The sequence below is a fragment of the Pollachius pollachius genome (assembly GCF_949987615.1).
Source record: "Pollachius pollachius genome assembly, chromosome: 16".
NCBI classification, from domain to species: domain Eukaryota; kingdom Metazoa; phylum Chordata; class Actinopteri; order Gadiformes; family Gadidae; genus Pollachius; species Pollachius pollachius.
This window is the reverse complement of record NC_136949.1, coordinates 12,214,089-12,240,282: the sequence shown is the minus strand read 5'-3', so window position 1 is coordinate 12,240,282 and position 26,194 is coordinate 12,214,089. Positions and strand designations below refer to the sequence as shown.

General features: G+C 42.6%; 1 protein-coding gene and 3 long non-coding RNA genes across 4 annotated transcripts in view; 1 reads left to right on the top strand and 3 right to left on the bottom strand.

Moving 5' to 3' along the window:
- Positions 1–26,194, top strand: part of LOC307087497 (exostosin-1) — a gene marked incomplete at both ends in the record, with an annotated part of 169,764 nt that overhangs the window by 49,388 nt on the left and 94,182 nt on the right. The window lies entirely within an intron of this gene.
- LOC307088371 lies at positions 12,109–12,881 on the bottom strand. Its single transcript, XR_013812558.1, has 4 exons — positions 12,802–12,881; positions 12,584–12,684; positions 12,462–12,480; positions 12,109–12,302 (listed from the first exon to the last, which is right to left on the bottom strand). It is a non-coding gene; the product is annotated as an uncharacterized lncRNA (long non-coding RNA).
- On the bottom strand, positions 14,928–15,708 carry LOC307087925. Its single transcript, XR_013812521.1, has 4 exons — positions 15,629–15,708; positions 15,411–15,511; positions 15,289–15,307; positions 14,928–15,117 (listed from the first exon to the last, which is right to left on the bottom strand). It is a non-coding gene; the product is annotated as an uncharacterized lncRNA (long non-coding RNA).
- Positions 17,755–18,516, bottom strand: LOC307088121. The gene is made up of 4 exons (XR_013812544.1): positions 18,456–18,516; positions 18,238–18,338; positions 18,116–18,134; positions 17,755–17,944 (listed from the first exon to the last, which is right to left on the bottom strand). It is a non-coding gene; the product is annotated as an uncharacterized lncRNA (long non-coding RNA).

Genomic DNA, 26,194 nt, shown 5'->3' with positions numbered 1-26,194 from the left:
CATTATCCACTTTAAAGAGCACATTAGGCTGGAGGAGAACGTAATAATAACACAGTTTGACAACCCCTTGTTTACTCAAAACTCAATGGCTCATTATTCACGTCCAGAAGATGGGCTCGCTCTGTACTTGCAACAATTGCCCAGCTCAATATTCATTCAAATTGGGTCAAGCCACAGGTATTATTATTAGAATTATTTTTACTTATGAATATATGCATGATAAGTATTATTTGTTAAAATATTAATTGTGATATTCTGATGATCTGAACATGACCTGAATACTGCAACTAGGTTTTGGGTTCACATTGCAATACATTCTTATATCTCCTGTTTCATGTTATTTTTATTGTGTCTATGTTCTTACTTCAGCAAAGATACATCTTTAGTTTATTTTCGACTTCTTTCGGCACATTTACAAAAATAGACACACACAGACACACACAGTGGTGAGGTGAAGAGCGGTGGTGTGTTGTTTTCTCCCTATAAAGTCACAAAAAAATTAGATTGCAACTTTTTACAAAAGATAAAGAATAAAGAAAAAATGTTTTTTCCTTGTACAACGATCAGTCGCTGAGTTCATCAACTCCCCCCCCACACACACACACACACTAACCGTATCTTACCGGTGTTGAAAAACAAATCTAGAAATTGGTTCAGCATGTGTTTGTTAAGATGAGCTAACAAAAGGGAGGATCACCTGTGGTCCTCTCGCAGTGCAGCGCATCGGGTCTCGCTCCGTGTACATGGCGCTCAGACAGCCCGTCCAGGGTCAATCCAGTGGGTTCCTCCGACACAACCCCCTGCTGAGTCACTTTCACTTTGGCACTTTGAATGAAAATCGCGTCAAAACCTCCCAAACAATTCCAAAAGATGGAGGACTCTTTGGTGGTTTCAGAGGTCAACAGACCCAGGGGGAACAGAACAGGGCGTATTCTCCGCAGCTGTGTGACCTCACACTGCTGCCGCCGTTTCACGCCCTGCAGCAGAGTTCTGCTTTGTTATGGTTTAGCGTTTCATTTGCTGGTGTATCTGAATGTGCAAGGGTGTGTGAATCTTTATGCAAAGCACTGATTGTAAATGAATGTATGTGTGTGTGTGTGTTTGTGTGTGTGTGTTGCTCTGTGTGTGTACGTGTATTGGATTGTGAATATGTGTTTGTATGTGTCTGTGTGTGCCTGTATCTGATTCTGTGTGTGTGTGTGTGTGTGTGTGTGTGTGTGTGTGTGTGTGTGCGTGCATGTATCTGATTGTGTGTGTGGGTGTGCGTCTGTGTGGGCATCAGTCCTGCGTGTGCACGTGTCCACGTATGTGTTGGTGTGTGTCCGACCACCCCATGTGCGCACACGCCTGCATCTGCCTGAGTGCACACGCTGGCATGTTGGGACCAGCGGGCCCCCCTGGTGATCAGGTAGAAGATGACAGGCTGTCCCCCGCTCTCCGGGGGATTAGCTTTAATCTAATAAACACTTCATAGCGGCGTTGCAGGCTCTCAAACCTCACGGAGCCCGAGTGGGCGTAGCGGGAGACAGAAAGTGACAGGAAGGGAGAGCGAGGCAGAGCGCGAGGGAGCGGGTGAGCGAGGACACGCCTCCTAAGGAGCAGCTGGACATGTTTTATTCTGGAAATGTGACTGAGATTGTCAGGATGAATCAGAGCGAGTCGTATTAAAGGAGCGCCCGTGTTTGCCGCGAGTCCATTCTGCAATTAATCATCTGTGTTGTGGAACGGCCCTCGATTGAACCTCCCTTTTGGTGCGGACCTCAGCCCCACACCGATGTGAGATCGTTGTTGTGTCCCGCAAAGCTGTCACAACTGCTGTCAAGCCAAAGTGTGTTCCTGCATTGGTTGTGTTGTATGATGAATGATTGGTATGAGGTGTTTTTTAATTGTCCGTATTTTGCGCATGTCTTTTTTTTTCATTGTTCACTCATTGCTCGGTTATTAGGAAAATAGTAGGAAACAAGCATTTTGTATCAAGATTAACTGTTTTTGGATTATATTATATTGTTTAGCTCCACACGCTGACCCACACACACATAGGCCGGACACACCCACACAAACACACACACACATGAAAGCCAGACAAACCTAAAACCATAGTGATTTTTTTGCTGCATCTTGCCCTCAGAGTGATGAATAGCACTTATTAAAATACCCTATGTTCCATGTCCTTTATAAATATTGAAGTATCTTTCTATTCATGAAATACCCTTGTCCTTCCTTCATGTCTCAACTGTTCATACTGGTTATATGGTTGGGTGTGTGTGTGTGTGTGTGTGTGTCTGTGTGTGTGTTGTGCACGGGCACATCTGCACATCAATTTACACCTTCGTACGTTAGAACTGCATACGCTTGAGGCACAATTTAAGTATATATTTATATACTTTTAAATATGAGATCCGATAAAAAAAAAAAGGCTGAATTTATACCCCCCGCTGAATGTGTTTTGAATAGTTTGTCCAAATAATTCACAGAGCACACACAGCGGGTAAAATAAACATGCCTTAGAATCGTGTCCTCTTGTCAAACGCACCGTCGGTCAGACACTTCACTTCCCCCCCCCCCCACCCTGAACATATGTCCCCCTTCAGCCCGCCTGAGTTAGCAGGAGTCTCTTGCACGAGGTGTTAACATGTCTGGAGCTAAAAGGCTAGCTGTCATCCGTCTTCATTCCGCCCGCTCGTGACTCTCGTGTTCGTGTTCAATTATCTCTTTGCACTCTGTCTTCATTCTCCGCGAGAAGGGAGAGAAATTGGCGAAGACGGAGGAGACGGGGGGTGTGGGAGAAGCTGGGGGGGAAGGTTGGGGGGGGGGGTTTGGGGATGAGTGATGTTAAAGAGGGGAATTGGACATGGTTATTAGGAGCCACTGGGGGGCTAGGGCCCCATATTTTCTCACCAGAATACGTTACTGTAATTAAAATGCCTTGATACCTGCCCAACTTGTGCAGTGACACAGGTGTAAATATAGGCAGAGATTAGTGTATTTTTTTGTGTGTGTGCAGCATTTAACAAAATAAAAGCGATTCACTGTCGAATTTCTATGAAGGTTGACACACAGAGGGAGGAAGAGAATGTAACTTAATGATTGATAGTGATCAAGGGGAAGAACTGATCAGACAGATGGACGGATGTAGCGCGTAGACCAGAGCAAAACCCACCGTCATTTGATTTCCGCTTCCGTCTAAAGGTGATAATGTGATGGGCGGACGGCAGGAGTAGACACGCTCGGGTCAGGAACGTGTCAGACTATCCAAACCCCCGGGAGGACTCAGAGAGACATGGTCTGCGAACACAAACAGGCATGTCCACCCAGACCTCTGTTTAACCTCATTCACCGGCGACTGTGTGTACGTCAAGACACAGAACAAGGGGCGTGCGCTGTAGGTCAGGTATTACTGCTCCTCTGTGGGCTGCACTGAGATTTAGTGCTGGCGCTTTCCATAAAAAGACAAACGTCTCTGTCTCGGAGAGCCTGTGCCACCATTGGTCAAGAAACAATGTTAGTGTTTGTTGCGGCCTAGTTTGCCTAAAGATCGGATAACCAAGGGACTTTCTCCATAGTGTGAGCATTTAACAGTCAAATGTGTCATTTATCTCTTGCTGGTTTTCCCTCCGCTTCCCTTCCAATCTCCATCTCTCTCCCTTTCCCCTCTCTCTCTTGTGTTTATCACCTCACACACACACACACACACACACCCACCCCCCCAGCCACCCTACCCAACCGGTGATACAGTAAGCCAAGAGCGTGTGGTTTTTGCAAGGGGCCAATATTAGTTAAGTATTTATTTACAGGTTCAGGCAGACCTGTCCTGTGAATAATTCATCTTCCAATGCACCGAGGAGTTTGTTGACAAGACGGCCTGACACGCCAGAGAGAAAATCGATGCAACGATGATAGGCAGCAGATCCAGACGCACATCTGCTCCGGCCACATGTATGTGTGTGTGTTTGTGTGGACATGTGCATGTGTGTGTGTGTATTTCATATGCGTGTGTGTGACAACATTTTCAGTGATTGTGTGTGTGTGTGTGTTGGAAAACATAACACAGTGATGTGTGTGTGTGTGTGTGTGTGTGTGTTTGTGTCTGTTTGTGTGAGCGAGCGCCTGCGGTGTCCGTATTCCTGAATGTACTTACAGTGCAGCTCTATGTAAAGCGATCAGGTCTTCAGATCTGCTGATCAGAGCGAAACTTTGTCTCTCTTGGAGGGGGAGGCAGGGGCCTCTGAGAGACAAGGGGAAGGAGGGGAGGGCAGGATGTTCGCAGTAGATGTACTCATGGATCAGAGCTATGAATGGGAAAGCGGTTGTAAAGTGGGCCAGAGGAACCAGCAGCTGTAGTCGTGTTGCCACATTAAGGAACTGCTCGGCACTGGTCTTCACTGGGAGAAGGCCAGTGCTTATGGGCCGGTGAAGACCTCTGTGATCGTGATTCAGTCTTTTCACTTTTCTTTTTTTTTTCACTCACTTACTCTACTTCAACACACAACTTTGTCCGTCAAGCGGTTGATCGTCCGAGACAGGGTTATGCTTCTGTGACTTGAAACGCCAGGGTGTGTGGCACATTTCAAATACAACATTGCTCCTTAGAACGGTCCAACACAACGACTGTACGGTACTGTAAAAGGATACAAATAGGTCATAGCCATGGGGATAATACACACTCTTAAACCAAACTCTTAGTTCCTTCCTACAACTCTTAGCCCAAAATATATATTTTTGCACATATTCTCTCTAGAGCCGTTTGTCCATTCTGGGCTACCGTAGAAACATGAGGGTGCAACATGGTGGCCTCCTGAGAAGAGGACCCACTTCCTATGCAGATATAAAGGGCTCATTCTAACGTAATGAAAACACAACGATTCTTATTTTCATGGGATTATACACAAACTAAAAAAAAAACGTATACTTACATATCAAATTCAATTTTTTCCAAGTTTGTACCACTATGGGCCCTATCTTGCATCCGGCGCAATTGACTTTCTCACTGGCGCATGTGTCGTTGCTAGTTTGCAACTGGCAAAATGGTAAATTAGGGAATGATCTTGCGCCCCAAGGGGCGGTTCGGCAAAAGGAGGAGGCGTGTTCTGGCGCAAACGTTCCCTGGTGCTATTTTGCAGTTTCAGAAACCACTTGCGCCACAAACCAGGAAATACCTGGTTTAAAGTCAGTGGCGCGTTTTTCAGATGCTATTTTAAGGGCGCATGCATAATGCTGCTTGTGCACCTCGCGCATACACTTTGCTTCTCTCATCTACCTAGCCACACATTCTTGGTAAATTATTTGGGAAAGAACAGCTGATACAGCGGTAATAAGTTGTACTTTTAAATCAATGCATCTGCAAACACCGTACAGCAAACACATATTGTCTTGACACAGACATCGTGTATATGCCCATAACCTTTAGGATTGATGAGTATTTGATCGTGAGAAAACATTGTTTTACCGCTAGTGAGTGTTAAAATGAATGAATGAATGCGGGCGCGCGTGTGTGTATGTGTAAAATAATTAATGAATGCGGGCGCGTGTGTGTGCGTCCATCTGTTTAAACACACGCAAGCTAAACACGTTACGCATAATACAGTCCATGACAATGTATATTAACGGGGGGACACATGCATATTAGGAACAAAAGTCGATAACGATAATACATACAATACTGATAAGATAATGTATTGCGTATATCATTAAATAGAACCACAGTTACCGCATATCATGTGTGTTAAGTTTTCTTTGCCGAAATTAATTTGAGGACTCCGTTTTTCTGAAGTTGTGGAAGAAAACCTTATTCCATGTGTGAATCAGGCCATATTATTTGGCCATAAAATGAGCCATTTGAAGTTTGAAATTCACGTGCATCTGTCTCATCGGAGAATGCAGACGCGCTGTGAAAATATCAACTCGTCAGATTGAAATGCGCTCATGGCTCTTAAAGGGGATGGGAGCTGGCACTCTCATTGGTGTATTGCACGTTACGCCCAAACCACACCTACGGGTAATTAGGCTACTTCAGACCAACCCTTATTAGATTTGCGCCGGGCGCAAGAGTCAAAGTCGGTAAAATAGCGACATCGCCATAGAACCGCCCACAAAGCTACTTGCGCTTGGCACTTCTCACTTGCGTTTCAGACCGTTGAAATAGGGCCCTATATGTTACTGAACACACTGTATCTTTAAGAAAATCAGAAACTGCAAGTGTAATGGCGCGTGTTTCACCAGAGATGGGGCTGTTTCTGCAGTTGGGTTTGAGTGTTGAGGTTGCCCTTTTAGATATTTTAACATGTTTAGATATGCATATACTTATTTCAACCAACATTATTTGTTTGGGACACATTACAACTATTGCCCTTAACTTGCAGTCTGTTTGTCTTGAGTAGTTTGTCCACTTTCTGTCCATTTCCTTATCTTTCTCATTCGATATGAACAAGAGGTAAAAGTAAAAGCCCATGAGAGTGAGAGGGAGAGAGAGAAAGAGAGAGAGAGCTCCATGGAGGGAGAGAGAACCTGTAATTGCTTCAGGGGATTGTGTCCACAACCGACGTCCACAAGCCATCTTGTGGGAAGATTGGTGACATCCGCTGTATTGATCGGTGCATTTAACACCAAGATGCATGTATGGCTGCGCACATAAACAAACATGTGTGCACCCACACACACACACATACATGCACGCACACATACACACACACGCACGCACGCACACACACACACACACACACACACACACACACACACACACACACACAAACACTCACAAAGGCACAAACACAAACACTCACAAAGGCACACACACATAGACACTCACAATCACACTCACACACACACACACACACACACACACACAAACAGACACACAAACGGACACACGGATGCAAGTGTCAATGTTTTAGCTCTATTTCTATTGTTTCAATGTCCATGCATTGTAGTCCATGTCCATCCATTCATTAATTCATTCAACTCGTTTCATCCTCTCTTATACCTTATGCGTCATTATGATATGCTTATGAATTGAAAAGGCCACTCCAAACAGTCTAGCTGAGGGTCAATAAATAAAAGTCAATGAAAATGTCAAATATGGTATTAGACTAAAACTAGCTTTCCTTTCCCTTCTGCTTCTCAAGTGGTATAAATATTATACCACTGCGTATTTAACTCTCAAAGTGAAATTCAGAAATTGCAAAAAATGTTCAATGGGTTAGCTGGGGAGAATGTCCTGTCACTTGAGGAAGTAGAAGGAAGTCCACCCGACTCTCTAGCCAGGGCCAACACCCTATTGACCAAACTGCCAACCTGACATACAGACCTCTCACGCATTTGATATGCGGACATCACAAGCTACACATCACAGTGATTCGATGTCCTCCATCCGCTCTCTCCCGTTAGTTCTCTCTCTCTCTCGCTCCCTCATGCTCTCTCGCTCTCTTCACCTCTTCTCTCTCTCTCTTTCTCTCTCTCTCCCTCTTTTTCTCCCCATCTCTTCCCCCCCTTTTTCTCCCCATCTCTATTTCTTTCTATGGATGGATTGTTGAGATCCTCTAATGTATTAGGAACATATCGATAAAAGGACTCCTATTACACCAACAGCCATCTTTAACCTTGACACTGATCTGTGTGTGTGTCCTCAGTCATAGCTCTTTTATTATTTACCACGCGTCTCCGTCTGGGAAAAGGCTTGTGTGTTTGGGCCAGCAATTGAACTCTGGGTAAACAACTGCTTTCAATGACACAGGTGACCCAAGCACACGCATACACACACACACACACACACACACACACACACACACACACACACACACACACACACACACACACACAAACGTACACACATGCAGGTACATGCCTCATACGCACACACATAACCTCATACACACACATACACACACACACAGACACGCATTGCCTCAAGCTTGCAGGCACTAACACACACACACATACATTGCCACATGCAAGCCCAACCACACACAAACACACACATATACAGCGCTTTAGGACATGTACGCATAGCTCTCTAACCTCATCCCTCCCCTCCAGCCACATCGCATTTCCAATCAATAGGTTTTAAGTGGTGCGCCATCTTCCTGGCCAAACTTTGCAAGCTCGGTCCAGTGTGTGTGTTTTACCTCCTTGCAGGGCTGGGTAGCGAGTGAAGGTGTCACTTTTCAGAAGGCCCCACACTATCCTGAATTGTCCCTGTCCCTGTAATTGATGTCGAGAGAAAGCCATCAACCCAATCACTGACACCCACTCCCCCCCTTTGGAACTTGGGCACAAATCTGGGATCAGAATACTAAGGTCAGAGAAATAAATGGAAAAATTAGCTCACGCGCACAAACACACACACACACACACACACACACACACACACACACACACACACACCCACACACACACACACACACAAACACAGGTTCCATTTTTCATTTATTGGTATGATATATACTTTTATTGTTTTTTTTGTGCGAATCCTGAGTTTCTTGTGATTGTAGATAAAATAAGCTTTTTCGTCCAAAGGAAATATTTGACCATTGGTCATTTCCTCTCTTTGTATCCAACTCAATAAATACCTGTAGGGACCTACAAAAAGACAGTTAGATGACTAATTTATTTATTTCATATGCGGATAAATACCGTTTAATGAATAAATAGTGTGTTTCATTTAATTTATGAATAAAGAGAAATAAACTGCATGACCGTTACTCCTTTGTTTTGTGGTGGCTTGTTAGGTATTTTCAATGCGGTTAAGCGAAGTAACGTAAGCCAATACGATTTATGTACTGCTGCACTCTTAGCCAATCAGAGACGGGCTTGTAAAAAAGCACGAAATCGAGCATGAGGTCGAGGAGGTGATGCGTTCAACGAGTGCGTGAGCTTAACGAAAAAGAGTGATATTTGTAGACGGAATACTTAGTATTTGATACTAGTATTTTATTGAGTGTTGGCACGGGTATCCTCTGGCTGAGAAACGTTGTGTGTCACTGGAAGTTCGTGACTTTCTACTCCACCGGAGAGGAAAAGACTTTGGCGGCGTTGGTTAGCTGCTGCGGCTAACCAAGGAGGGACTCTGCTACCGGGCCTGCGTTGCACACTGGATTATCATTTTTTTTTACATCTCGCCTTCATCGTTTGGTTGTTAACCAAGCTCATCGACTCAGCTCGTTGACTCAGCTCGTTGACTGCCGTGCTGCTCGTTCATTCCTGTGGATACGTGAGTAACGGAGGACGGAGGGTGTGTTGCTCCTTAAAGCAACTAAGGATTGGTTTTCTCCATGTGCACCAATTTATGGGCCCCAACGATTAGAAACCCAAGCGCTTGGTAGTAGATACATTTAAAAAGGTCGAACCGGTTCACCGCAGGCAAATCATTTCATGTTATTTGTGTTCATATGTTATTGTGGTTTAAAATACAATTCCATTTTACGTGCAGTTTGTTATTTTGTTCAAGGGTTTTCTAGTACATGAGTACTGACTTTGATATAGCACAAATACATGTATATTTGTTCTATCTTTATTTGTTTGTCCTGGACAGTTCATTTAATAGCATCTATTGGTAAACAGGAGATTTAGCTTATTCAACATCAACTGCTAAGCATTCAGGATCCTGTTCGTTAACACATTTATATAGTAACCTTAAATAATAATTACACTTCCAGCGCCAGGAAGGGGTTACATACCTCATAAACAAACACACAAGCAAACACATTAGGGAGTTTGATGTCACTGATCATTGGTTAAATAATCAAAGTGCTGTTACTGCTGTCATGCCACTGGAAATCAGGTTGAGAAGCAATTCCTAGCCGTTAGCAGCCAAGTGCTGAGATATGGTTCTAAGGCACCATTTGCTGTTGTGATCACAGGAGCTGGGGAACGGCACAAAGGGGAACTACGTCAAAATGATTTACCATCTCCGACCTTTCTTCTGAGATTTACATGGGGTCCAAGGCCGTTTTCAACACCAGTGACCATTACACCAAAGTACCCACCAACGGGGAAGCCTACCCTTGGTGTGACCCCTGAATCTTTTTTCCCCTTTTTTTTTACATTAGCTTCTGCAATTTTAAATGCCTATTCTCCTCCAATATTAATAATGATAATAAATGATAACATTATATTATTACTCTTACTACTTAGAAAATAATTTATGGTTTGATGTTTGTGTCTCGTGGCTATCATACATGTTGGGAAAAACTGTTCAAACAGTACTCTGTTCCATCAATCAAATGCTGTTATTTTGTTTGAATATTAATAGTAAAATAGCCTACCGCGCCTGGAAAAAATGAAAGATACCGATCCCTCGAAGGGGAAGTTAATGCTTTGTAACTAATGGGACATCCTACGGTAGAAACAGCCACACAAACATCGTAGACGGTCATGCGTTTTGGTCTGCCTGGCCTGCTTGCGGGGAAATTCTGGGAAGAAGATAAGTCATTGTGTCAATATGAGAAACTCTATTTGTTTGAGCCTTGAGGGATGTCTTTATGTGTTGACGGATGGCAAAAGACACACACATGGCCATTGCAGGTACACACACACACACACTGCCTTGGAGTTCATTGTAGTGCTTTCCAACTGTCATAACTGCAATAGCGTGGGATACCTTCTAATGATCTGAAAAATAGCACAGACTCCCTCTTAAAACTATGATAGCCCAATCTGAGTAATAATCTATTCATGAGCCTAGTATTGTTAACACACAATCGGTTAACAAGCAAGGGATTTGTGATGGTGCACCACTACAAAAAGGACCATTTTAACCATGTTAACATGGCTATTGTTCGATTTATTAACATTGCTATTGTTTGCCCGTCAACGTGAGCTCCGTCTGCTGCACAGCTCTTTGACAGTCTCATAATTGGTCTAATTGTCATGCGTCCATGCTTTTGTTAATATCAGGTTCAGGACAAAACCGCCATTGTAGGTTGTCAGGCAAAAATGTGTTCCAGTGGTACACAGTGCGAGAATAGTCTACCTTTTAGATGAGATGATTTCATATCACGCTCTATAACATTCAATGGGACATTCCAATGGACTGCATTACTATGCACAATTTGTTGTGTTTTTTTGTAAATTAAACAATCCTAATTATTGAATTATTACTGAAATATTAAACCACTTTACGATTTAATTATTTATACATTTATAAACTAAGATCATTGTCTATAGTTGAATCAATGCTCATTTAATTGACCTTGGTTGTATATATTTATGTTGTGTTGTATGGTATCAAATAAGATTTGAATGAGATGAACATTTTCTTAAGTTTAAGAACTACACAACTTCGATGAAATTTTTAATGTCTATTGCATTTGATAAAATAATTTGCACCCTTTTAGTAAAGAGAATCAAAATGGCTTCTTCAGAGCATACGGCAATGTTCCTCCCAGTTATTCCAGTAAAAACACACAAAAATGTTTAGGCTACATTTATAACGCTGATTTATTTATCACCAGTAACTCAAACCTTTTGACTGGTAGAGATGGAGACAGACACCACACACACCCTTATATTGGCATTCCTTATCGGGGTTGGGGGAGCAGTGGTCCGTCTTTGGTTCCCCTTATTGTGTGGTATGATGCAACACTACATGAGCTGTTACACATTACATGCAGCCTAACGGTTGTTTCCAATGTGGTGTTTGTGTGTCAATGCAAACAGGGTTCTGTCTTATCTGACGGCTCCGCACCCGGCTCTATCTATCCCTCTTCCTTCTCCTTCTCTCTCCGTCTTTCTCTAGTGAGAAGTTTCTCTAAAACACTTTACAATAAGGTTAATTCACCTTTATTGAACAATTGTTATTGAGGTATTGCGCTCATATGCAATGATAACAATCAGCTACAGCAATTTGTTGATACTTTCATAATTTCAATTTCAAAGTTGCAACCATAAAAATCGTACCTTTGTTATTATTATTCTAATACCAATACTTATCAATCCAATACTAATATGCACTGTACTGTTACTGGATTGTTCGAATACTACTTCTACTACTTAAAATACTTGTACGACTACCTTTCATAACAATGCAGGTCTGTATCATAATAATACTTCTATTCTATTCTATAATTTTCCCCCCAGTTTTTCCTGTAAAAAACACACTAGAGAATTGCAGGCTATATTTATAATGCCGATTTATTTATCACCAACACGGGAGATGTTACAATCAACTTGTAACATGCTAACTGCAAGGTTAGCATGCTAGTTCTTCTTCTTCGGCTTCTGCAACAACGGCTCTGTTCGAGTGTTTGCTGTTGGTGAAGGACTAGTCCACCATTATATATTCCTCAGCTTTTTCTCCATTGGTGGCACTGTGGGTGTGAAGAAGAGAGATTACGATGTAGCAGTAGAGTTGATATTAGTGTGTATCGTGTCGTATGGAAGCATGTAGTATGGACTTGACTTGAGTTAAAGCACTGAAGCATCACCACAAGCCATAAGGTAAATAGTGTTTAAAATAGTAGCCTTACTTATGGATGGCAGTCACACCTGAAATATAAAGTTGATATGATTACATGATTTGAATGATGTTGAATAGTAAAATACTTTCACACCAATGAACAGTTGTTGGACCTATACATGTCCAACTTACCATGGGCGATCAGGCGGAAGATGTGATGGAAAAAGCAGTCTGCCGGCTGAACCATCATGGCCAGAAGCAGCACGACAACAAGTAGAACAATATACCTCATCCTAAAAACACACAACACAGTCACTGAATTATTTTCTGTTATTTGAAGTAATTTAGTGAAAGTGAAATGATAATACACTGTTTCTAATGTTTCTAATAAGATAGAGAAGTGATTTTACCTTTCATATACCGATTTGAGCTCTGATTTGAAGCTGGAAACTGGAACCTTTGGACTGGTAGAGATGGGGATGGACCCCACACAGGCAGCCTTATATTGACGTTCCTTGTGGGGTGGGGGGGAGCAGGCGTCTGTATTTGGTTCCCTTATTTTGTGGTATGATGCGCACACTCACTGTATGAGGTGTTGATGCAGTGTAAAGGTTGTTTCCAATGTGGTTTTTGCGTGACAATGCAAACACAGTACTGTGTTATCTGAAGTCTTTATCTATCCCTCTTCCTTCTACTTCTCGTTATTTAAAGGGATTACGTGGAATTGAAATGATAATACATTGTTTCTTAAAGACACAGGGGAGAGCCTGTTACACCAATGCTAGCATGTATCATGCTACTTATCAGACTAATCGGCCTTTGGGACTATAATGCTAATTAAACTACTCATCATCCTACTTCTACTGTTGGTACATATCATACTAATAGGCCTATCGAACTGCCCCATGCGTAGGAGTTAGGGGTAGTGGGTTATGGCTAAGCCTGACCTTTATCATGTATCTGTTAATTACAGTTATTATTTCACTGTTCCATTATATCACCATGAGATTGTTTAATTGTGTCAACTCACCTGGCACTTATTTTCCCATGACATATGAAGAAGTGAGAGATGACTGTAATGTTTTAGTGAACTGATACAATCTCTCACTGTGCTGTGTCACAGCTACAGCATGTTGTTTATTGATTTTATCCTATTGAACCAGAAATATGATTTTTATTCACTAGAGACAGTTTTTTCTTGTTCAATATTGCCAGAAGTAAAAAAAAAAAAAAAGGTGATTTCACTCAAAAATGTTTTTTTTTCACTTCATGTTATCTATGAAACCAATAGGTCAGATGAAAGGTGAAACTCCACAGAATACAACAGTAACAGCCATATCGTTCTGCAGGGCTCTCAAGTTTTGAACTGAGTTCAGAGTGGGATTTTGTCGGGGGGGGGGGTTAATTAACATCTGACTGCATACAAATGTGTCCACAGACAATGTATGATAGTATGTGTGACTAATGTATGACAGTAAGCGTTATTGGCACTTAACACTAATATTCAGAAACAACACTGCCTCAAAAGGCTATTGGCTTAAGCAACACCAGTAGAGGCATATACTTTTCCCTGAACTTTGAAACGTTGCAAACGTGCAAAAACATAATTATATATTTATGTGGCATTCAGTTCAATGCTTAAAATATCTGTGGCATTCAGTAGGCCAATGCTGTGGTAAAGTGTGTAAAGTATGACCAAGTGTTTCTTTCTGTTCAATAGATAGAACTTTATCAATCCCCTGTAGGAGAAATTTGTTAATGTTTGTCCCTATAAAACAATAATGGTAAAAAAATAAATACAAAACATGACGGTAACTAAGTAAGTCAAACCGTTCAATCTGAAGGCTCTACCTAACCACTCCCCTACTCACTTCCACCAATGCAAAGCGAACAGGGGAGTAGGGGAGGGCCTAGCCTAACTGGTTTGTGAACGACCTAGACTCGAGAAACGCAATGCAAATGTGCTCTGTATCAATGTGAACATGTATGAGGCTTTAATAAAATCCCAGACGATTTTGAAATGCCGCCACACATTTTTTGAAAAGTGTATCAAAAAGAGGGCATGTCCGGGCAAAAGAGGACGTCTGGTTACCCTACGTACGGGAAACCCATTTCATTCCTACCTGTTCGTCTGTTAAATAGCGACCGAAATTGGTGGGCGCTATCCTGGTAATTCCTCTGCTTGAGAAATACGAAGTGTTGCGTGTGAGCGTGTGCATGGGTTGAATTGCGTGTGTCTCACGCCGAATGCGTGAGACTTGAGAGCCCTGCCGTTCTGTGACCTAAACTCGACAAACTAGATGAAAACAAATTTCAAAGTTGCAACCATAAATATCTTACCTTCGTTATTATTCTAATACCAATACTTATCATTCCAAAACTAATATGCACTGTACTGATACTGGATTGTACAAATGCTACTTAAAATACTTATAAGACTACCTATCATAACAATGCAGGTTTGTATGATAATAATAATACTTCTATTCTATAATTTCCCCCCCAGTTTTTCCCGTAAAACAAGAGAATTGTAGGGTATGTTTATAATGCCGATTTATTTATCACCAACATGGGATATTTTACAATCAACTTGTAACATGCTAACTGCAAGGTTAGCTGCTAGTTCTTCTTCGGCTTCTGCAACAACGGCTCTGTTCGAGTGTTTGCTGTTGGTGGAGGACTAGTCCACAATTATATATTCCTCAGCTTTTTCTCCATTGATGGCTCTGTGGGTGTGAAGAAGAGAGATTATGATGTAGCAATAGAGTTGATATTACTGTGTATCGTGTTGTATAGATGCATGTAATATGGACTTGACTTCAGTGAAAGCAGTCGTAGTTAGACTGAAGCATCACCACAAGCCATAAGGTAAATAGTGTTTAAAATAGTAGCCTTACTTATGGATGGCAGTCACACCTGAAATATAAAGTTGATATGATTACATGATTTGAATGATGTTGAATAGTAAAATACTTTCACACCAATGAACAGTTGTTGGACCTATACATGTCCAACTTACCATGGGCGATCAGGCGGAAGATGTGATGGAAAAAGCAGTCTGCCGGCTGAACCATCATGGCCAGAAGCAGCACGACAACAAGTAGAACAATATACCTCATCCTAAAAACACACAACACAGTCACTGAATTATTTTCTGTTATTTGAAGTAATTTAGTGAAAGTGAAATGATAATACACTGTTTCTAATGTTTCTAATAAGATAGAGAAGTGATTTTACCTTTCATATACCGATTTGAGCTCTGATTTGAAGCTGGAAACTGGAACCTTTGGACTGGTAGAGATGGGGATGGACCCCACACAGGCAGCCTTATATTGACGTTCCTTGTGGGGTGGGGGGGAGCAGGCGTCTGTATTTGGTTCCCTTATTTTGTGGTATGATGCGCACACTCACTGTATGAGGTGTTGATGCAGTGTAAAGGTTGTTTCCAATGTGGTTTTTGCGTGACAATGCAAACACAGTACTGTGTTATCTGAAGTCTTTATCTATCCCTCTTCCTTCTACTTCTCGTTATTTAAAGGGATTACGTGGAATTGAAATGATAATACATTGTTTCTTAAAGACACAGGGGAGAGCCTGTTACACCAATGCTAGCATGTATCATGCTACTTATCAGACTAATCGGCCTTTGGGACTATAATGCTAATTAAACTACTCATCATCCTACTTCTACTGTTGGTACATATCATACTAATAGGCCTATCGAACTGCCCCATGCGTAGGAGTTAGGGGTAGTGGGTTATGGCTAAGCCTGACCTTTATCATGTATCTGTTAATTACAGTTATTATTTCACTGTTCCATTATATCACCATGAGATTGTTTAATTGTGTCAACTCACCTGGCACTTATTTTCCCATGACATATGAAGAAGTGAGAGATGACTGTAATGTTTTAGTGAACTGATACAATCTCTCACTGTGCTGTGTCACAGCTACAGCATGTTGTTTATTGATTTTATCCTATTGAACCAGAAATATGATTTTTATTCACTAGAGACAGTTTTTTCTTGTTCAATATTGCCAGAAGTAAAAAAAAAAAAAAAGGTGATTTCACTCAAAAATGTTTTTTTTTCACTTCATGTTATCTATGAAACCAATAGGTCAGATGAAAGGTGAAACTCCACAGAATACAACAGTAACAGCCATATCGTTCTGCAGGGCTCTCAAGTTTTGAACTGAGTTCAGAGTGGGATTTTGTCGGGGGGGGGGGTTAATTAACATCTGACTGCATACAAATGTGTCCACAGACAATGTATGATAGTATGTGTGACTAATGTATGACAGTAAGCGTTATTGGCACTTAACACTAATATTCAGAAACAACACTGCCTCAAAAGGCTATTGGCTTAAGCAACACCAGTAGAGGCATATACTTTTCCCTGAACTTTGAAACGTTGCAAACGTGCAAAAACATAATTATATATTTATGTGGCATTCAGTTCAATGCTTAAAATATCTGTGGCATTCAGTAGGCCAATGCTGTGGTAAAGTGTGTAAAGTATGACCAAGTGTTTCTTTCTGTTCAATAGATAGAACTTTATCAATCCCCTGTAGGAGAAATTTGTTAATGTTTGTCCCTATAAAACAATAATGGTAAAAAAATAAATACAAAACATGACGGTAACTAAGTAAGTCAAACCGTTCAATCTGAAGGCTCTACCTAACCACTCCCCTACTCACTTCCACCAATGCAAAGCGAACAGGGGAGTAGGGGAGGGCCTAGCCTAACTGGTTTGTGAACGACCTAGACTCGAGAAACGCAATGCAAATGTGCTCTGTATCAATGTGAACATGTATGAGGCTTTAATAAAATCCCAGACGATTTTGAAATGCCGCCACACATTTTTTGAAAAGTGTATCAAAAAGAGGGCATGTCCGGGCAAAAGAGGACGTCTGGTTACCCTACGTACGGGAAACCCATTTCATTCCTACCTGTTCGTCTGTTAAATAGCGACCGAAATTGGTGGGCGCTATCCTGGTAATTCCTCTGCTTGAGAAATACGAAGTGTTGCGTGTGAGCGTGTGCATGGGTTGAATTGCGTGTGTCTCACGCCGAATGCGTGAGACTTGAGAGCCCTGCCGTTCTGTGACCTAAACTCGACAAACTAGATGAAAACAAATTTCAAAGTTGCAACCATAAATATCTTACCTTCGTTATTATTCTAATACCAATACTTATCATTCCAAAACTAATATGCACTGTACTGATACTGGATTGTACAAATGCTACTTAAAATACTTATAAGACTACCTATCATAACAATGCAGGTTTGTATGATAATAATAATACTTCTATTCTATAATTTCCCCCCCAGTTTTTCCCGTAAAACAAGAGAATTGTAGGGTATGTTTATAATGCCGATTTATTTATCACCAACATGGGATATTTTACAATCAACTTGTAACATGCTAACTGCAAGGTTAGCTGCTAGTTCTTCTTCGGCTTCTGCAACAACGGCTCTGTTCGAGTGTTTGCTGTTGGTGGAGGACTAGTCCACAATTATATATTCCTCAGCTTTTTCTCCATTGATGGCTCTGTGGGTGTGAAGAAGAGAGATTATGATGTAGCAATAGAGTTGATATTACTGTGTATCGTGTTGTATAGATGCATGTAATATGGACTTGACTTCAGTGAAAGCAGTCGTAGTTAGACTGAAGCATCACCACAAGCCATAATGTGAATAATGTTTAAAATAGTAGCCTTACTTATGGATGGCACTCACACCTGAAATATGAAGTTGATATGATTACATGATTTGAATGATGTTGAATAGTAAAATACTTTCACACCAATGAACAGTTGTTGGACCTATACATGTCCAACTTACCATGGGCGATCAGGCTGAAGATGTGATGGAAAAAGCAGTCTGCCGGCTGAACCATCATGGCCAGAAGCAGCACGACAACAAGTAGAACAATATACCTCATCCTAAAAACACACAACACAGTCACTGAATTATTTTCTGTTATTTGAAGTAATTTAGTGAAAGTGAAATGATAATACACTGTTTCTAATGTTTCTAATAAGATAGAGAAGTGATTTTACCTTTCATATACCGATTTGAGCTCTGATTTGAAGCTGGAAACTGGAACCTTTGGACTGGTAGAGATGGGGATGGACCCCACACAGGCAGCCTTATATTGACATTCCTTGTGGGGTGGGGGGGAGCAGGCGTCTGTATTTGGTTCCCTTATTTTGTGGTATGATGCGCACACTCACTGTATGAGGTGTTGATGCAGTGTAAAGGTTGTTTCCAATGTGGTTTTTGCGTGACAATGCAAACACAGTACTGTGTTATCTATGCAAAAAAAAAACAATATACAAACAATATACCTCATCCTAAAAACACACAACCAGTCACTCAATCGGGTCTCTTGTTGTTTTCGACGTCATCGTGAAAAAAATCCTTTTCTGTTATTTAAATTAATTAAGTCAAATTGAAATGATAAAACAGTATATATTAGTGCTGTCAGTTTAACATGCGATTAACGGCGTTAACGCAAACCAATTTTAACGGCGTTAATTTTTTTATCACGCAATTAACGCTCTTTTGGCTTGGCAAACGTTGTAGTTTTTTCAACAGCTGTCTAGCAACAACTAGTCACGTTAGAAAAACGACAACACCATACCGGATCTACACCGGAAAGAAAACAACAAGCACGCCTGGTATATGCCTATATAAGGCAGCCTTATATAGGCATTCCTTGTGGGGTGGGGGGAGCAGTGGTCCGTCTTTGGTTCTCCTTATTGTGTGGTACGATGCAACACTACATGAGCTGTTACACATTGCATGCAGCCTTGACGGTTGATCGAATGTGGTGTTTGCGTGACAATGCAAACACGGTTCTGTCTTATCTGAAGACGCTGCACCCGGCTCTATCTATCCCTCTTCCTTCTTCTCTCTCCGTCTTTCTCTAATGAGAATTTTCTCTAAAACACTTTACAATAAGGGTACATTAATTAGGGGGGGTCTAGTTATCATATTTGTGAATGCCAGAGGTATTTTCAACATGTTCCTCATGAAATTCTTTCAGTCTCATCTTTCAAACCATTTTTAAACTCGCGAATAAACACATACACTTGAAGGGACTGTCATTTACATTTTCTGAGAGCGAGGCTATGGTTCTAGGCTTGGTTCTCCCTACATGGCTTGTTGTCTGCTTCCGGTAGAAACACAAAATGAATTAGGTATGTTTCTAAATACTACTCAAAAATGTTTTTTTTCACTTTATGCTATCTATGAAACCAATAGGTCAGATGAAAGGTGAGACTCCACAGAACACAACAGTATCAGCCATATCGTTCTGTGACATAAACTCGACAAACTAGATGCAAACAAATTTCAAAGTTGCAACCATAAATAACTTACCTTTTTTTATTATTCTAATAACACCAATACGTACTAAATATTGACGTTGTTAGGCTCCACAATGTTTAACTATGTATCAAATATATCAAAAATCATTTTGGATCAGTAAAAAGATCAGAATGTAATGGTTTGTTAAATTTTCGAATTGGGGCTGGATAACAAATAAATATTAATATCTATTGCGATAAAATAGCCCACGATGGGGGTGATATGTTTTTACATTTCAGTTTTTTGTGTATTGTGCCTTTAGAAAGGTCAATCCACTTCAATTTGAAAATGGTTCGGCTACCTGAAGTCTGACCAAGCTCAGACTAGCATTAGGTGCAAAATATATCGGCAGAACAGGAAACACCTCCAACCTCTTCCACCATCTCAGAAGGTTCCACCAAACAGAGCACTTCCAAAGCTTGAGTTTTTCGCAATCACGCTAGCGTCAGCCTCCCCTCAAGTAGAAGCCAACAGCGCAGCTCAACTGCTAGTCAAACTTAATGAATCTAAATAAAATGGCTTGAGCTATTGCAAATGGGTTAAAGAAAATTGTGAAAATGTGGCCTACACTCAGTAGGACTACTAACTAGTAGTGGTTGAATGTAAAGTTAAAGCTTATCTTTTTTTATTGCTAGAGTTTTCGCACTGGCCTTGCGTGCGCTCAACCTCTAGTTGTAATTAAATCCATAGCAAAAATGTGGAAACCCCAGTCGATAATGTAACAAATTTCTGAACGCATAATATAATAATATTTTGCCTATAATGTTACAACGTATCACATTCGCTCACCACGAATGACTCTTAAAAGCAGTGCCAACACTTTACATTTTTTTAACCATTCAGCGAACAAAAGGCAACAGGCTGATTATCATTTAGGGGGCCATCCGGCGCAATTGACTTTCTCACTGGTGCATGTATCGTTGCTAGTTTGCAACTGGCGCATAGCGTTCTTTTCCCTCCTGCGCCACGCGTCGGTAAATAAGGGAATGATCTTGCGCCCCAAGGGGCGGTTCGGCGAAAGGAGGAGGCGTGTTCTCAACTAATGTTGCTTGTACACCTTGCGCATACACTTTGCTTCGCTCATCTACCTAGCCACACATTCTTGGTAAAAGAACAGCAGATACAGCGGTAATAAGTTGTACTTTTAAATCAATGCATCTGCAAACACCATACAGCAAACACATATTTTCTTGACACAGACATCGTGTACATGCCCATAACTTTTAGGATTGAGTATTTGATCATGAGAAAACATTGTTTTACCGCGAGTGAGTGTTAAAAAGAATGAATGAATGCGGGCGCGCGTGTTTGTATGTGTAAAAGAATTAATGAATGCGGGCGCGCGTGTGTGCGTCCATCTGTTTAAACACACGCAAACTAAACACGTAACGCATAATACAGTCCATGGCAATGTATATTAATGGGGGGACAGATGCATATTAGGAACACAAGTCGATAACGATAATGCATACAATACTGATAAGAAACAATGTTTATGATGTATTGCGTATATCATTAAATAGAACCACAGTTACCGCATATCATATGTGTGTTAAGTTTTCTTTGCCGAAATTTATTTGAGGACTCAGTATTTCTGAAGTTGTGGAAGAAAACCTTATTCCATGTGTGAATTAGGCTATATTATTTGGCCATAAACTGAGCCATTTGAAGTTTGAAATTCATGTGCATCTGCCTCAGAGACTGCAGATGCGCTGTCAAAATATCAACTTGTCAGATTCAAATGGGCTCATGGCTCTTAAAGGGGATGGGAGCTGGCACTCTCATTGGTTTATTGCCCAAACCACACCTATGGGTAATTATGCTACTTCAGACCAACACTTTTTAGATTTTAGATAGGAGAGTCATTTCTGTGCCAGTGAAATAGCGACATCGCCATAGAACCGCCCACAAAGCTACTTGCGCTTGGCGCTTCTCACTTGCGTTTCAGACCGTTAAAATAGGGCCCAATGAAATGCAGAAGCATCACCAACAGGCCCACTGAAGTGGTGTGAGAAATACCGACTTTCTACTCCTTATTCACATATAAGGTAATTTACATTTCCTACGGAGGAAATATTACCTCAGGGGTAGTATTATTCAGGAGATTTTCATACAAATGTCAGGATATGTTGTTCACACATACAGCCCATCAGGAGAATATGAGAACTTCCACATGTGTCTAAAAATAGCTAGTATGTGAGCATTTGATAACATTATAAAATTAGTCAATTTTTGGTAACAGGGGTAATTGTTCAATGGAAAGTGTAGTATACTATGCATGCAAATCAATTATTAAATAGCTTTTACTGTTATTCAGGGCTGAAAAGTGCATTTACATTTTAAAATGCAAGACAACTACTATTGGTTATTTGAAAATAATAATCATTGAGATTAAACATCTCCCAGTGTCCTGGCCAAGACAGTCAGCAGTAGCCTACAGCCACACATAGCATACACACAAAACATAAGTAAAATAAAATAACTAAAACAGTCCGCAGGGGGGAAGGGAGATATCAATATTGCAAGACATTTCGGGAGGCTCAAGGAGTAGGGTAATATTAAGTTTGAGCAACAAAGTGTAAAGACATTTCGGGAGGCTCAAGGAGGAGCGTAATATTACATTTGAGCAACAGGTGAGAAATTGTCTCTTCTCTTCTTTTATCGCAAATTTCTACAGTCTATAGACAGAACGTCTTACCTGGGAGAGTTTGTCGACGGCGGAGCCATTAAGTGTAAAGGGGACATATTATACCACCAGGTGTGAGTGTGATTAGCCTTACAAGCCGTTTCGAAAATCTGCCCCATATGACATCACTAGGGGCCGTGTCCACCTAGGTCTGTTCTGCATAGATGAGCAAGGTTAACCTCAGTCCACTGGGTAGGCTGGTAGACTGACCTATCCAGGACAGATCTAGGTGGACACGCCCACTAGTGATGTCATATGGGGCAGATTTTCGAAACGGCTTGTAAGGCTAATCACATTCACACCTGGTGGTATAAAATGTGCCCTTTAAAAACATAACGTCTTACCTGGGCGAGTGTCGCTGCGGTGTGTGCATGTGCGTGTGTGTTCTTACCTGCGCGTGTGTTGATAGCGGAGCCGTTATGCTTTTCAAACATAACATGGTACCTGGGCGAGTGTCGCGATGTGTGCGCGTGCTTGTGTGTTCTTACCTGCGCGTTTGTTGATGGCGGAACCGTGTGTGTGTGTGTGTGTGTGCGTGTGTGTGCGCTTCCGTGTATGTGTCGCTGCCTTTGTCTTGACGTGCGGTGTGTGCACGTGCGTGTGTGTGTGTGCGCGCGTGTGTGCGTTTCCTTGTATGTTTGTGCGCATGTGCGTTTGTGTGCGGTGTGTGTCTGCTTTGTGTATGTGCGTTCACGCGTGCTGTGTGTGTGTGAGCTGCAGGCTGCTTGGCACATGCGCTCATGACTAACTTGAGTAACTGGTGCGACAGGCCTGCTATTATAGTAGTAAGATTATTATTTTGGCATGTATTAACTGTTATATATTCAAGACAGTTCCTCAGAAAAAAATATAACATTATATGTCATTGCAGTCTGAAATTCTGCTGCTTGCACTTGCTACCATAGAGACTCCACTGCAGAGAGGACTTGCTGTCGATCCTTAAATTCTCAGCTGAAAATGAGTGTTGCCATTGCCTATTCAAGGCAGAAATGTAAAGGTTCTGTCTTCAAAACAGACTATTCTGAATTAACCCATAGGTTTTGATTAACAAGCTATTGATCAATTAAATGTATGTATATCGAACAACTAACTAAAACCACTGAGCCATTAAGCATTGCAGTTGCTACTGTGGATATATAGGCTTATTCACAACAAGGGTGGCCATACTGGCTTATAGGTTGGTTAGGTTGATATCAAGTGCTGTTTTCACGGCCTTGATCACACTTCGTTCATTATTTGGGATCCTAAAGTGCCACACACACCTGAAAGTGGAGGACAGAGCAGTCTGTTTATCTGAGTCTTTCAACAGATTTTGGGAGAAATTGTGAAATATTAAAATTTTAATTTCTGTAGATGCATGTGTCTTCTTTGTATATGTGTGCATCCGTTTTAGGGATTTATATGTTTTCCCTCTGAAGTTACCCCAGTGTTTCTGGACTTCCTGTTCTTATTTGTATCGATAGTTACGTATGTAACTACGGTTCTATGAATCCTGCATGACCACCAGAGGCGGTGCTTCAAGCACTGAATGATCCATCTCGCGCATGCGCAGGTCGTGTGTTAATACCAACAAAGTCACCTGTGACCCCTGATGAGCTCCGGACAGCCTATATCTTCTGGTGACATCAGAGGATCTGTTCCTGCAGAATCTTCTCACGAGTACACAAGGATTCTGAGTGACAGAGCGCTCTGGCGGTCATCCAGGATTCATAGAACCGTAGTTACATACCTAACTATCGTTCTATTTCATCCTTACTGACCGCCAGAGGCGGTGCTTCAAGCACTGGATGACTCCTTCCAACAAGGTCACGAGGAACTCCAACATACCTCATTGAGAGGAAACAGCAAAGTCGGGCAACAGGACCACAGCCAACAGATGGGGAGTGGCAACGGTCACCCGGTAAAACCTGGAAAAGGTACATGGTGATGTCCATGATGCTGCATCACAGGTGTCTTCCTGGGGCACGCCCCGCTGGGCAGCCCATGATGTTGAGAGAGCCCTGGTAGAGTGGCACCTGACCCCGGATGGCAGGAGGTGACCACCTCCTTTATATGCATGGGTGATGACGTCCACAACCCAATGAGACAATCGCTGCTTGGAGAGAGCACAGCCCCTCCTAGGACCACCATAGCTGAGGAAGAGCTGTTCCGATCATGTAATGCCTGCGGTCGCAGCTACGTACGCTCTCAGAGCCCGCACAGGACACAGCAGTTTGAACCTGTCCTCCCCTTCCGAGGGGATAAATTGTGCCAGGCGGACAGGTCGGTTGAGGTTCGACGATGACAGAACCTTCGGGAGAAAAGCTGGATTCAGCTACAGGGTAACCCCTAGGCCATCCGAGTTCCACCTCAGACATGAGTCACTAACGGACAGAGCATGAAACTCCCCGACAATCTTGCCCTGTAACTGAGACAGGAGATCCTTCCTGTCGGGAAGGCGCTGTGGTGAACTGCTGCAGAACCTGCGCAGCAGTGGAAACCATGTTCTCCCTGGCCAGAAGGGGGATACCAACAGCAGTCTGTAACCCTGCTGGAGGACCCTCTGTAGCGTCAGAAAAATCAGAGGGATTGGTGGAAAAGCATAGAGGAGACCCTTTGGCCAATCGTTGGTGAGAGCATCCTGGCCCAGAGGGCTGCTCTCCTCTGTCCAGGAGAACCAGAGGGGGCAATGGATCGACTCCTTTTTGGCAAAGAGATCCACCTCTGCCCTGCCGAAGACGTCCCAGATGTTGAGAACCACCTCCGGATGAAGCCGCCACTCCCCCGGCGGCGGCTTGCAGCGGGAGAGTAAGTCTGAAGCCTGATTCTGTACCCCAGGTAAATACATTGCTCTCAGGCTGGCCAGGCGTGGTGCTGCCTACAACAGGAGGTCCCGGGATGCCTGCAACAGCCGTGCAGACCTGGTGCCTCCCTGGTGGTTTATGTGAGAGACGGCCGAGACATTATCCGACCGCACAAGCACATGCCGGCCTCCCAGGAAGGGAAGAAATAACTGCAATGCCCTGGATTGCAATGCACGCAGCTCCAGAACATTGATATGCTCTGAGCAGACCTGAGCAGGCCACAGCCCCTGAGCTGTCCGGTTCTGCCACACAGCACCCAACCCCGAGAGGGAGGCATCTGTTGTGATGGTTTCCTGACGGGATGCAATGGATACCATGGGCGAAGGGGGAGGAGAAACGATCTGTTCCTCCACGGAGCCAGGGCATGAAGGCAACAGCGGGACACCTTGAGTCCCCTGTGCCGGTGCCACCTGACATCCAGATGAAAGCTGTGCAGCCACCTCTGGAGGGGACGTAGCGACAACGGTCAAAGAGGAACCACAGTAGCAGCCGCCGTCAGTTTCCCTAGGAGGCGCAAAAACTCCACATAACGCAACAGCCTGCAGGAGAAGAAGGCGGAGGATGTCATCCATCCGCTGTGGCGACGGACAGGCCTTCATGGCGACTGCATCGAGAGACACACCGAGAAAGACTGTGCTCTGCGATGGCACCAGGCAGCAGTTTGAGATTCACCCGGAGACCCACTCCGGGTGAATCCTGGGCCACATGGGAGAGAAGCCGCGTCATGTCCAGGGCCAACTGAGACTGGGATGGTGCACAGATGAGCCAGTCATCCAGATATGGCAGGATCTTCTTGCCCCGCGATTGCAGGGGTGAGAGGTCTGCTGCCACACACCTGGTGAACACCCGTGGGTAAAGGGTGAGGCCGAATTGGAGCACCCTGAACGGAAAACGTTGC